Genomic DNA, 13358 nt, shown 5'->3' with positions numbered 1-13358 from the left:
GTGTGTGTGTGTGTGTGTGTGAGTCCTGTGGACCGAGAGCTGTAGGGCTCCACGGCATGGCACAGGACAGCAACAGAATGTCCAGAAGAGTCCCAGTGAAGGCCCGGCACGGATGGTGCAGCAGAGACCAGGGGCCTCGAACCAGACCAATGATTCTTTGTGATAAACACCCATATATAAAAATATATGGGAAAAGGTGCTGCTTTTAGCTGCTCCTTCAGTTTCTGCAGCTGTTGAGTTAGGGAGAGCTCCAGAGCAGTGCATGGCCGGGGCCACAGCTCCCAGATTCACTCTTCTGTACTGATTCCCTTCTCCGACGAGGCCCCTCAGCTTCTCGCCGCTTTCTCCATTCGTTTGTTTGCTTTCTGTCATCTCCCTTCCTCCCCACCCGTATCATTTTTTGTTTGTGGTGCTTTGAACTGAACATAGGGTGCACCCTTACTTTTGGAGATGTGAATATATTTGGTAAACATTGTTACCTTTATTAACATTCTACCAAGAATTGGAAAACAATTCTAAGCTTAGACATAATGGGAAAAGTCTTGAACTGAGATGGGAGTAAGTGGCTGTTTGCAGAATGGAAAGTAGACTAACTCGAATATATGGCAATATAAAGATTTTTAAAAAGCAACTTAGGCTGTTCCCTGCTCCCCTCCCGCCTTGGTCTTCCTTTTCGTTGTTTTGAAACAGAATCTCACCATTGCAGCTTGGTCCTGAATTCGTGATGCTCCTTTAGCTGCAGCTTTTCCAGTACTGGGGCTGCAGCATGACCAATCACACCTTCCTTCTACTTCTGTATTTTTAAATTTTCCTGTGGTTCCTCTTGTGGTCAGATTGCTTTCCTGAGTACTTGGTATCGATCCCAGTTTCCACTTGCTCTGGTTTTAACTGCTTTCTTGGCTTGAGATTTGCCGGTGGTGAGGCCCTGCCAGGGCTGTGTTGAAACAGCAGGTCAGCTGATTGTATTTGGGGTCAGGCCTCTGTCTTGTTGGTATAGTTAATGTGCTGGCTTAGTTCTTGGTTTTGGTTTTTAAATATAGTTGAATTCTTAACCCTTGCGCCTAGCACTCAGGTTAAGAGAGAACTTCGCCAGCTGCCCGAAAGCTCGGTACATCCCCCAGTCAGGTTATGGCTCTAGCCTCCTCTAACTAATCACCCTCTGCATTGCTTTATAATTTTATAGTGTGACATCCTGAAATTTTATAGTTTTTAAGTAGAAAATTTTAGATGTTTTACTGTGTTTCCCAGGCTGGTCTCCAGTTCCTGAGCTCAGGTGATTCTTCTGTCTCTGCCTCTCGGGTGCTGCCGGGATCACAGTGTGCCAGAACCCAGCAGTTTTGTAGATTCAGTTTGCTTATTTTAAAACTTGGTGCCTTTTGTTCACAGTTCACCTGCTGAACCATCCTGCCCTTAGGCCTGTGGGATTTGCATTGTGTCTAATATTCCCCAGTAAGATTTGGAATCACCAGGAAGATGGACCTCTGGACATAGCTATTGGGAATTGTTCTGACTAGGTTAACTGAGATGGAAAGACTTGCCCACTGTGGGTGGCACCATTCCCTGGGCTGGGATCCTGGACTATATAGCAGGAGAAAGGGAGCTGAAATTGACCCTTTATCCCTTGCATTGCTTTTGTCTCAGGGTATTCTATCACAGCAACTAGACCAGAAACTAAGACAATATATTATTTTGCCTTAAGGAAAGAAAGGTAAATTTCATATATGCTAACATGATGGACCTTGAGGGTGGTATGCTAAGCTAGCCACAAAACACAAACATTATTGTGAGTCCTATTAGATATGAAGAGTCATCAAATTCATACAAACTGGAATAAATTGGTGGTTTCCAGCATAGGCATGGAAAACAAGAAGCTATTTGGTGAGTATGGAGTTGTTTGAGTTTAGAAATGTAGTTTCTGATTCGGTGGTGGTTGAGCATGTCTTTAATCCTATCACTTGGAAGGCAGAGACAGGTGGATCTCTATGAGTTCAAGGCCAGCCTGGTCTATAGAGTGAGTTCCAGGATAGCCAGGGCTACACAGAGACACCCTGTCTCGAAAAATGAAAAAAAAACAAAAACCCAGAACAACTTGCATGGCCTACCATGAGAGGGAACTCACACCCGAGGACCAGGACTCAGGGGCTGGAACCCCAGAGACTTAGGATATCACCAAAAATGACTGGCAGAAGGAGAGAGAGAGGGAGCAGGGGAGGGAGTTTCTAGAGCTGGATGGCAATGACAGTTGCACAGAAGGATAAATGTCCTTAATACTGCAGACCTGATATTTTTGTCACCATGCAAAAAACTGAATTTTCCACATTTTTTTTTTCATTTTTGGTTTTTTTTTTTTTGAGCCAACATTTCTCTGTTTATCCCTGACTGTCCTGGAACTTGCTTTGTAGACCAGACTGGCCTCCAACTCACAGAGATCTGTCTGCCTCTGCCTCCAAAGTGCTGGGATTAAAGACCTGTGCCACCACCACCTCCTGGTTCCACAATTCTACAGGCAGACAACTCACTTGGATTTTCTGCTAAGACTTATAGGACTGAAGTCAAGAAGTTGATTGGGATGAGTCCTTATCTGGAGGCTCTAAGAAAGAACCCTTTTTAGGCTGTTGGTCAGATATAATTGTTTGCAGTTAAACTTCTGAGGACTCTTGGTTGCTGTCACTTGTGGTCCTTAACTCTGCTTTTGGGGGTTGTGCTCACCTGCCATATCTCGTCTCTACAGGAGTCAACAGTTCACATCAGCCCCTGATGTGAATCACTCCGACTTCCCATTCTGCTGCCTCTGCAGAAAGCACTGTTTTTAAAAGGCTCATGCAATTCAGTTATGTCAGAAACTCTTTTTGCTGTTTCATTTAACATAAGCACTGCAGTGATCTCATCATATCCCAGGAGAAGAGATTATTCCAAGAACAAATGTCATTCTTAGAATCATGCCTGCTGCATAGCAGGACAGAGAACCTACAGGAACCTGCTTTTAATTTACCCTTTGGTTGGTTGACTGAAAGAGGGAAGCTATAAGCTTGAGTTTGAGTTTTCTTTAATTGGGAATTATAATTCCTTTCTAGTGGGAATCTGTGAGCATTAGGTACTTGGCACATCAGTGGAGGAGGGTAATGTATTTATGACAGTGCTGGGATGCAGTTCAGTTGGCAGTGCTTCCTAGCATGCACAAGGCCCTGGGTTCGATCCTCAGTGCTGCATAAAACTAGGCTTAGGTAGTGCATGCCTGCCTCTATTCCCAGCCCTGAGAGGGTTGAGGCGGGAGGAACAGAAGTTCAAGGTCATCTTCTGTTACGTAGTGAGTTTAAGGCCTGTCCTACTTTCTATTGCTGCAATGAAACAACCATAACCAAAAAACAAGTTGGGGAGGAAAAGGTTTATTTGGCCTTCACTTCCACACTGTAGTCCATCGCTGAAGGAAGCTAGGACAGAAACCCTAACACGGCAGGAACGTGGAGGCAGGAGCTGACACAGAGGCCGTGGAAGGGTGCAGTACCAGATGTAGCAATTACTTCAGGAGTCAGATATTGAGGTAGAAACCTGATAGATCCAAAGAGCTACAGAGGAATGATCAGCTGACCCTGTTTCTCCACACTATGAGATCAAAAAGGCCTGCAAATCCTTCTAAATCCCTACCTATTCCTTCGTGTGTCTCTCTATCCTAATTTGTGTCAGCCAAAAACTCTATGGTTAATTCTGGTCAGCTGAATGTTGACTCCACCCTTTGATTCAAGGTTTAACTTTATTGGCAGTCTTGGGAGTGTCAGAGTACAATGAAAATATCCCACAATAGAGGGGTGCTGCTTACTGGCTTGCTCCATATGGCTTGCTCACTCTGCTTTCTTTTCTTTTTTTGTTTTTGTTTTTGTTTTTATTTTTATTTTTATTTTTTTTGAGACAGGGTTTTTCTGCAGCTTTGGTGCCTGTCCTGGAACTAGCTCTTGTAGACCAGGCTGGCCTCAAACTCACAGAGATCCACCTGCCTCTGCCTTCCAAGTGCTGGGATTAAAGGCACGCACTACCACCGCCTGACTTCACCCTGCTTTCTTATAGGACCCAAGACCACCAGCCCAGGGATGGTACCATCCACAAAGGGCTGGGCCCTCCCCCATTGATCACTAATTGAGATAATGCTCTTCAGGCTGGCTTGCAGTCTAATCTTGTAGAAGCATTTTCTTAATTGAGGTTTCCTCCTCTCAGAGGGCTATAGTTTGTGTCAAGTTGACATAAATCTAGCCAGCACAAGGCTAGACTGAGATAAATGAGATCCTACCCCAAAAAGAAGAGGGGAAAAAAAGACATTGTCCTTTGGCTTCCTGTGTGAGAAACATCTGGGTGTTTGTTTACAATATAGGTTTCCAGGAGCCCCTTCTACACACCTTATTTTAGAGTATGATTCTAGAATCTTTAGTTTTGAGCGGATTGTCTGATTGATGGTGTTATGCAGACAAGATCACTGTAGAAAGACTCTGTGATGTATGCAGGATCTCAGGGAGCCCATGTCTTACTGTCTGAGACACTAGCACATCTAGTTCAGATGCCCTGCAGGGTCAGGCTTGGCAATCTTGTTTTCTGGAGCGAGGGTTGAGCTCAGTGCCTGGTAATGCCCTGAAAGAACTCCACTCCCGAGCCACATCTCCAGGCTCTTCTGAGATGAAGTTGACTTTAGCAATTTTCAAGTCCACACATTGATAGTGAATCGGGGACTGAACTTTGGTCTGTTCCCATTCCCAAACTCCCTTTAATCCTCTCTTCTGTAGCTCAGGCTGGCCTTGAATTCCCTGTGATACCTCTAGTTGACCCTCCTACCTCTACTTCCCAGGTGTGGGGATTATAGGTGTGGCCCACTATGCGTGACTTGGACCAGTGCTAGGAGATTGAACTCAAGGCCCTGTTGCATTCTAAACAACTGTTCTACAGCTGAACAACTCCCCCTTCCTCAGTTTCTCCAGGCTAGAGGAAGTAATGCAGACATGCCACATTGTTGCAAAGCAGCAGAAATCAGTGAAGAAAAGGGGAAGTGAGAATCAATCTCTGTCTCTGTCTCTCTCTCTCTGAGACAGAGGCTTGCTCTGTAGATAGGCCTGCCAGGCCTGGAACTCACTGTGTAGTCTGGGCTGTCCTCAAGCTCATAGCAGTTCTGCCACAGTCTCCCAAGTGTTGTGATTACAGGTCTGAACTACCATGCCTGTCAGCAAAAGTTTGACTTTTGTTACCAAGTATGTACCACTAGATGGCGCCCTTGACCCGAGGACATGGTAATGGTTGGTGCTTAGGTCTAAGCTACTTCACCCCCATGTTTTGTCTGAAAGCAAAAAAACATTTTTAGGAAATAGGTGCAAAATGGGTGAGTAATAGCATTAACGAGACATGTGATGTAGAGAAAAGAGCATGGCATCTGTGGAATGGAGGTTAAAAGTGAATTCTGCTTTTTAGCTAGCTTTATAAATTGAGCCAGGTCTTTAAAAAAAAGACCTGGCTGGAGAGATGGTTCGGTGGTTAAGAGCTGCTCTTCCCAGCACCCACATGGCTGCTGAAAACTGTCTCTAACTCTAGTTGTAGGGGTCCTGACACCCTTACACAGACATACATGCAGACAAAACATCAGCGCACAAAAAAGAAAAACAAATAAATTGTTTTTAAAAAAACTAACAAAATAAGCATACTATTCACTCAAGAATTGTCAGCCTCAAATTTGTTAATATATTTGAAAAGTAGTATTGACTGAACCTACTGCTTTAGAGATGCCAGATAAGCAATCCACCACTGAGTGGTGCTCCCAGCTCCCTTTGAACTTTTAGAGACCAGAGTTTACTGATGCCCAAGCTGGCCTTGAACTCAAGCTTTTCTGCCTGTGTTGCTAGGCCTGGCTATAATAAGCACAGTTGATGCAGGTGAACCTTGGATTCTGGTGTTCTGAAGAGGCATAGGGACCACCAGAGTGAGATGAATTATAAGTCAACCGAGTTTTAATGCTAAGTAAAAGTACTTTGAAGACTGTTGATCTGTATATGACTTGAAGTGACCCAGTACAGCGAAGAGGGCCAGCTGAATATTGCTATATGGAATGTTTGCAGCCATAAAATATTCCTCTTTTGAACTGTGGGATATTTGCGTGCACATAATGATCTATTTGGGACTGGTACCCAAGTCTAAATGTGTAATTCAATTATATACCTTATACACATAATCTGCAGGTAATTTTATACAATATTTTTGTGCCTTGGTACGTGAAATCAGGCGTAGAATTTTCTGATTGTGTTGCCTGATTTTTGGATTTTGTAGTGCTTTGGATTTCAGATTTTTAAACTCAGGATACTCAACTTGTATGACATGTATCTGTCATGTGTAGGGTATAAGTGGATTGATTCCCCATGGAAGCCATCATCTGTTCTCTTTTCTCTTAGCTCACCCTGAGAGATCAGTAGCACACCACTACTGTTATTAATACCTTCAGCACTGATGGGTACTAATGCTTTATTCTAGCCCTGTGATACTTTCCCCGATCTCTGATATTGGACTGCATCTAACAATAAGAGACATCCTAGAGCAGATGTGGGGAGGTAATTTAGATTAATGTATAAATTTAAAAATGTCCTCCTCTAGCCTGAAAACCTGTGTCCCACAAGAAATGTTATAATTATCTTGTCATTTCATGATGAAAAATTACTCAGTTAATTTAGGGCTCACTTGTTAATGCAGTAGCCTTTGCCCGCTCTGTCTGTTCCCTATGAATTTGACATGGAAAATGTTCTGAAATTCCTTACCCATGTGCCTCTACTTCCTAAGTGCTGGGATGATGGGCATTTGCCACTACATCCAGATCAAAATAAAAATATATATGGTATCACTATATAGCCCTGGTTGCCCAGCTAGCCTAGAACTCAGAGCCCTTCCTGCCTCTACCTCCTGAGTACTGGGATAAAGCTGTGTGCTATCTGACCTGGCCAAATTGAGCCTTCCTAAACCTCGTAAAGAATGTTTGCCAGAAGGCTGTTATGTATATAATAATGAAGCAGTATATAAATTCTTTCTTTCACTTTTGTATATTTATGTAATATGCATGCATGTTCACATGTATGTTGCATGTATGTGTGGGGGCGTGTACATCCGTGTGTAGAAGCCTGAGGTTGACATTTAGTCTTCCTCAATTGTTCTCCACCTTATTTATTAAGGCGGGGTTGTTCAAATGAACTCTTGAGCTTGCCATGTTAGCCAGTTTGCTTGAGGTCCCCTGTCTCTGCCTTCAAATACTGGGTTTAGCAACAGAACAGCATTCATGTGGGTTCAGGGGACCCAAACCAAAGCTTCAGGGGTCTTGACAAAAGCTTTCTCAGCGAGTACTTGAAATACCAGGCTATCTCCTAGCCTCACAGTCTTCATAAAGTCAGCAGCAAGATAGGGTCCTTGTTTGGTGCTGCTTCACTGTTACACCCTGCAGGTCCCAGAATGCCAAGCAAAGAACAAGCAAGAGAGAAACCATGTGGCACCATGAGAATAAAGAACAAAGAAGAGAAGACCAGAGTGGGAGAATAAGTTACTCATGTTTGTAGATAGGAGTATGTGCATGAAGTCCTCGAGAACCTACAGACGCACTGGTGGGATGGTTCAGTGGGTAAAGATGCTGCCACACCAGATGACCTGAGCTCTATTGCAGGAGCCCACACAGTAGAAGGAGAGGACCAACTCCCACAGCTTGTCCTCCAACCTCCACATGTGTGCCATGACACATAAATAAATTAATGTGAAGAAATTACAGATAATTTATTTGTGTAAATTGAGCAAAAATTTTGGATGTGGAGGGGCTGGAGAGATGGATCAGTGGTTAAGAGTGTATTCTGTTTTTTCAGTTCCTAGCACTCAATTCAGGTAGCCATATCTGGCATCTTTGGGAACCTTTACATATACAGCATATATGCACAGAGATACACACACATACTTGGAAATAAAAAGAACTCTTAAAAATATATGGGGCTGGATGTGGTGGCACAGTCTTTAAACCAGCACTCAGGAGACAGAGGCAAATGGATGTCTTAATTTGAGGCTAGCCTGGTCTACTAAGGGAGTTCCAGATCAGCCAGAGACACACAGTAAGATTCAGTCTGAAAAACGACAACAGAACAATGGCAAATTGGATATGAGATTAATGTGCAAAAACTAGTACTATTCCTCAATAATTGCCATAATCAATTAGGATAAGAATTAAAGACCTGTGTTTGCAATATTAGATAGAACTCTCCTAGAAATATGTTTTATAAGACAGATGCATTCTTTTATAAGCCATTGTTGAAAAACTATAGGGAGACCTGAATAACTTTAAATTATTACCACAACCAAAGAGAAAAAGGTAACCTATGGACAAGAGGGAAAATATAAGGCATATGTTTGACAAAGGATTAATATCCAAAAAAGTATGAAGAACTATAAATTAGGAACAACCAAAAAAAAAAAACCCAAAGAATGCATGAAATCAGTAAGAAAACAAAAAAGTATACTTAAAAAATGAAATGTACATTCAACTCATATAAAAGGAAACAGGAATGTAAAAGAGGTATGTTCTCAGCATGGAAAGCATGAAAGCATGTATGGATTCTCAGTGTGGAAGGGGTGTGTGTGTGTGTGTTCAGCTTCAGTAAACAAATGATGAGTGTAAAAAAAAGGTTGTGCAGGGCAGTGGTGGCGGACATCTTTAATCCCAGCACTGGGAGGCAGAGGTCGGTGGTTCTCAGTGAGTTAGAGGCCAGCCTGATCTACAGGGTGAGTTCCAGGACAGCCAGGGCAAAGAAACCCTGTCTTCAAAAGTCAGTGCCCCCACCCCCCAAAGTTGCTTGCTGAGTCACTGAATGGATGAATGACCTGCAGCAGGCCCTCCTCTCAGCACCTTTGTGAGCAGGTTGAATGCAAGCGTTTCTGCTCCTCTTTATACATTGACTTCTTTCTTTTCTCTTTCATATTCCTTCAGGGTGCAGACACATTATTTATTTATTTACTTACTTACTTTTATTTTTAAAAGCAGCTTTTATTCTGAGAGCAAAACAAACATATTGTTGGTGGCCATGAATGTCCCCCACAAGCTCATTTGTTGAAGCACCTTATTTGTTTCCAGTTCCTGGCTGTTAGTGCTCCTGGCCCGGAATAGATGTTCAGTAAGTTTGCTGAAGTAATAGTAAATGTTGCTTTGTATCAGGACTTGCTAGAATGACTTCTACATTTTAGCTGTTGTCTTTGAATAAACACTTTACTTCTCTGAGCCTGTCTTCTGTTCTCTAAAGATGAGGTACCAGTTGTTCCCCCTGAATCTCAGGGAGCATGTGTAAAGCTCCATATGAATGTAAAGTTCCACTGGCATTTCAGCAGCAAGGGACAGTGTGTGTTTAGTGCAGGAGGGAGTCGCTTGCATCAGCCATGCTCCGTTAGGGGGTGTGTGAGCCGTTTACACTCTGAAGTAGTCATTCTTTTATTACTTTTGGAATCACCAACCCACTTTTATCTTTTATGCAAAAAAACCCTGCAGAATGGCCAGAATCTTATTTTGTTTTGCAAATCATGAAAGCAAAACTGTTTCCATCATAGGTATTTGAACCATTATTCATGCTTAAAATATTTCTGTGTGTATAGAAAAAAGAGAAAGAAAATAAGAGATCCATCCTCCTTGTCTTAGGGTTTCTATTGTTGTGAAGAGACACCAGGGCAGCAACACTCTTACAAAGGAGACAATTAACTGGGGCTGTCTTATAATGTTCAGAGGGTCAGTCCATTGTCACTGTGGTGGGACATGGCAGTGTTCAGCAGCCATAGTGCTGGAGAAGGAGCTAAGAGTTCTGCATCTTGATCCACAGGCAGCAGAAGCAACCATGTGCCAGTGTAGGCATAGCTTGAGCAAAGGAGACCTCAGAGCCTACCTCCTTAGTGACACACTTCCTCCAACAAGGCCACACCTCGTAATGGTGCCACTCTCTATGGGCCAAGCATTCAGTGAGTCTACAGGAGTCATTCCTATTCAAACCACATTACCCAGCCTCCTCCCCCAGGCTTGTAACTGTCATGTAATGCAGAAACGCATCCAGTCCAACTTCAAAAGTCACCATACCACTATAATACTATAACAGTCTCAACCCTGTTCAGAAGTTCAAAGTCTCTTCTGAGATTCATGTAATCTCTTAACTGTGATCCCCTGTAAAATCAAAATAAAAAAGCAGATCAGATACTTCCAACATATAATGGCACAGGATATATATTACTATTCTAAAACGTAGGAAAGGGAACATAGTGAGGAAATACTGGACCAAAGCAAGACCAAAAACTGGCTGGGCAAACTTAGAACTCTGCATCTCCATGTCTGATGTCAAATCATTATTCAAGTCTCTATTTCCTTTGATCTTTGTTAACTTCAGTACACACCTGGCTTCAGCAGCTTTCCTGCCGAAGTCACAGAGGGACTTCCATAACCCTTCTTTTCTCCTTGACTCTAAAGCCAGAACCACATGTCTAGCTGCTAAGTTCTGCTGCTTGTTGGGGTTTGACCATGGACCCCTTCTTCAATTACATCTTCTCCAACTTTGTGTTTTTGATGCTTTCCTTCCCTGCCTAAGCTTGACTGTCCTGGAACTTGGTCTATAGACCAGGCTGGCCTTGAACTTAGAGATCCACTGTTTCTATCTCCTGAGTGCTGGGATTAAAGGCAAGTACCCTCATGCCTGGACCTAAACTGGATTAGTTTAGGTCGGTTAATTTCTTTTTACAAATTGGAAGCTCAGCTGGGTGGAGTCTTACTCTGAAGTCACCACTTCTTTTATTCCATTTCTTAATCTGTTTATCTCCTTGAACATAGGATTTAACTATTCCACCTCCTAATGCCTCCTTTCTCCTCAAATCATACATTTTGTATTTTTCCTTGCACAGCTTCCTCCTTTTCATTACAGATCTGTATAAGAGTGAACACTAATAACTACATAACAGAGTCAATACTAATATGTTTTGAGACTTCTCTGACAATGGAATTAATCCAAAAACTCTTCAATTTAGCCTCAGGTAAACTTTTCAGACAAGGGTAAAAAGCAGCCATATTCTTTGCCAAAATATCACAAGAACAGTCTCTAGGCAACATACTAAAATTCTTTGAAACCTCTTGAAGTAGGCCCCCACAGTTCATATAACCCAAGCACCACTGTCTTCTATGCTTCTACTAGGATGGCTCATTAAGCCTCACTTAAAGCAGTCAACTGCTTTTTTAATATACAGTCCCGAAGTTCATATTCCTCTAAACAGAAACATTGCCTGGCCTATCACAGTGGTACCCCAGTTCCTGGTACCAACTTCAGTCTTAGTTAGGGTTTCTATTGCTATGAAGAGACACAATGACAACAGCAAGTCTTTTAAAGGAAAAAAATTGTGGCTGTCTTTCAATTTTCAGAGGTTTAATCCATTATCATTATGGTTGAACATGACAGTGTACGGGCAGACAGTGCTGGAGAAGGAGCTGATAGTTCTATATCTTGGTCCTCAGGCAGCAGGCGACTGTGTGCCACAGTAGGCATAGCTTGAGCACATAAGACCTCAAAGCCCACAGTGGCACGTTTCTTCTAACAAGACCACACCTATTCCAACAAGGCCACATTTTCTAATAGTACCACTCTCTATGGGCAAAGCATTCAAACACACAAGTCATTGGGGGCCATTCCTTTCAAACCATCACACACTTGGAGAAGATGCTGAAGCTATAGTTTCTGTCTGCAACCTAAAGCAGTATGCATCAAGTACTGATGGAGCATGAAAAGCTGATCATTCGAAAACCTCAGAGAAAAGTCACAAGAGACCATGGAATGAGCCTTAAAAACATCACAAAATGTTGGCATTTGGTAAGTTAACACAACAGTTTTCTTGATGATAGAACACCATTCCATATGTGAGTTACCAAGAGGAGTTTTGTTCCAGATAACCACAAAAAGCAGAGCAAATCCAGGTAGGGGAAAGGATGTGGCAGATAGGGGAAACAATTGGAGATACATGGCTATGAGAAAGAACTTGCAGCAACTAGTAAACCTTGAGCAGTTCAAGTGCAGAAGTTGGTAAGAGCTAAGTCTAGAGAGGGAGGTTAGAGTCTTGGGACTAAGATGTAGTGGAGTGTGACCATCTCTGGAGCTTGGACAGTCTTGACAATGAAAGGGGAAGTTGATTATTTTGCCAGGGCAACAGGAATAATCCAGGATTGTTCCAGGTAAACCAGGCCATAAAGTTAACTTATGTAAGGTGAAGAAGAGCCAGTGGCTAGGTATCTTCAAGGAGTGGAAAGATGAAGTGAATCACAGGCAGGAGGCTTGAGTGACTGGAAGGGATTTAGAGGAATGGTCTAATTGCTGGAGTGGGTACAGACCCAGAGCATCCTTACTGTTGTCAGAGAAGAGACTTGCATATGTGTAGATGCAACTGGGAGGGTGAGGAGCAGAGAAAAGGTGATGGGGAATGGAGAGGGTGGAGGAGTAATGATTAACAAAAGATGGTTGGAACCCTTTACCCAGAAAACCATAAGTATCATTGAATTGAAACTGTTAAACTGTCGATCGGTAGCCTTCCCAGTCAGTGTGCTGCTGTGTGCGCTCTCTCATGCATTTTTAGAGGGTCAAGAATACCACTCTTGGTTCTGCCACTTGATTTCTCAGCCTCTTACAAAGACCTCAGAAGACAGGTTCCATGTTCTGACCTAAGACTCTGGTGACAGTGTTGGTTCAGAACGTAAAAAGGCCAAGGAAAGTGAGAGGACTTACTTTCCCTAATATTGAAATACAAAGACTTCTAGAAGACAGTGTAGGGAAATATTTCCTTGACCTTAGGAATGAGAAAGACTTCTTGAAGGATCCACAGAAAGTGTAACTATGAATTAAAAACTCAGTACATTGTAGGGAAAGAATTAGAGTTAAGAACTGTTCCTTAGAAGAAAGGAGATGCAAAAGTCAGACTGCAGATTCTATAGACAATAGAAAGAAAACTATAAATAGAACATGGTCTGCTTCTTGCTCATTGATAACACTGAACCATCACACAAAGGATATTCAAATAACAATAGACATGAAAAGATATTTCATCAGTTACCAAGGAAAAGGAAATTAAAACCACTGTCAGATGTCACTGGTCACTGCTGAGTGATTTAAAATGTGCTTATGAGCCTGGTGTAGTGGTGGCTGCGTATGCCTCGGTGGATCTGTTGAGTTGGAGGCCAGCCTGGTCTACAGAACAAGTTCCATCCAGGACAGGCTCCAAAGCTACAGAGAAACCCTGTCTCAAACAACAACAACAACAACAAAAAAAAGTGCTCCTGAAGTGGGAATATAATCAGCACAACTACTCTTGGA

At 42.7% G+C, this 13358-nt stretch overlaps 1 protein-coding gene across 8 annotated transcripts in view; it reads left to right on the top strand.

Moving 5' to 3' along the window:
- Osbpl9 (oxysterol binding protein like 9) overlaps positions 1-13358 on the top strand; it is a 138478-nt gene that overhangs the window by 28964 nt on the left and 96156 nt on the right. The gene's annotated exons all lie outside the window — the stretch shown is intronic.

This window comes from Microtus ochrogaster, chromosome 10, assembly GCF_000317375.1.
Source record: "Microtus ochrogaster isolate Prairie Vole_2 chromosome 10, MicOch1.0, whole genome shotgun sequence".
Taxonomy (NCBI): domain Eukaryota; kingdom Metazoa; phylum Chordata; class Mammalia; order Rodentia; family Cricetidae; genus Microtus; species Microtus ochrogaster.
Note: the sequence above shows the minus strand (reverse complement) of the source record. Positions and strands in the feature narration are given on the sequence as shown.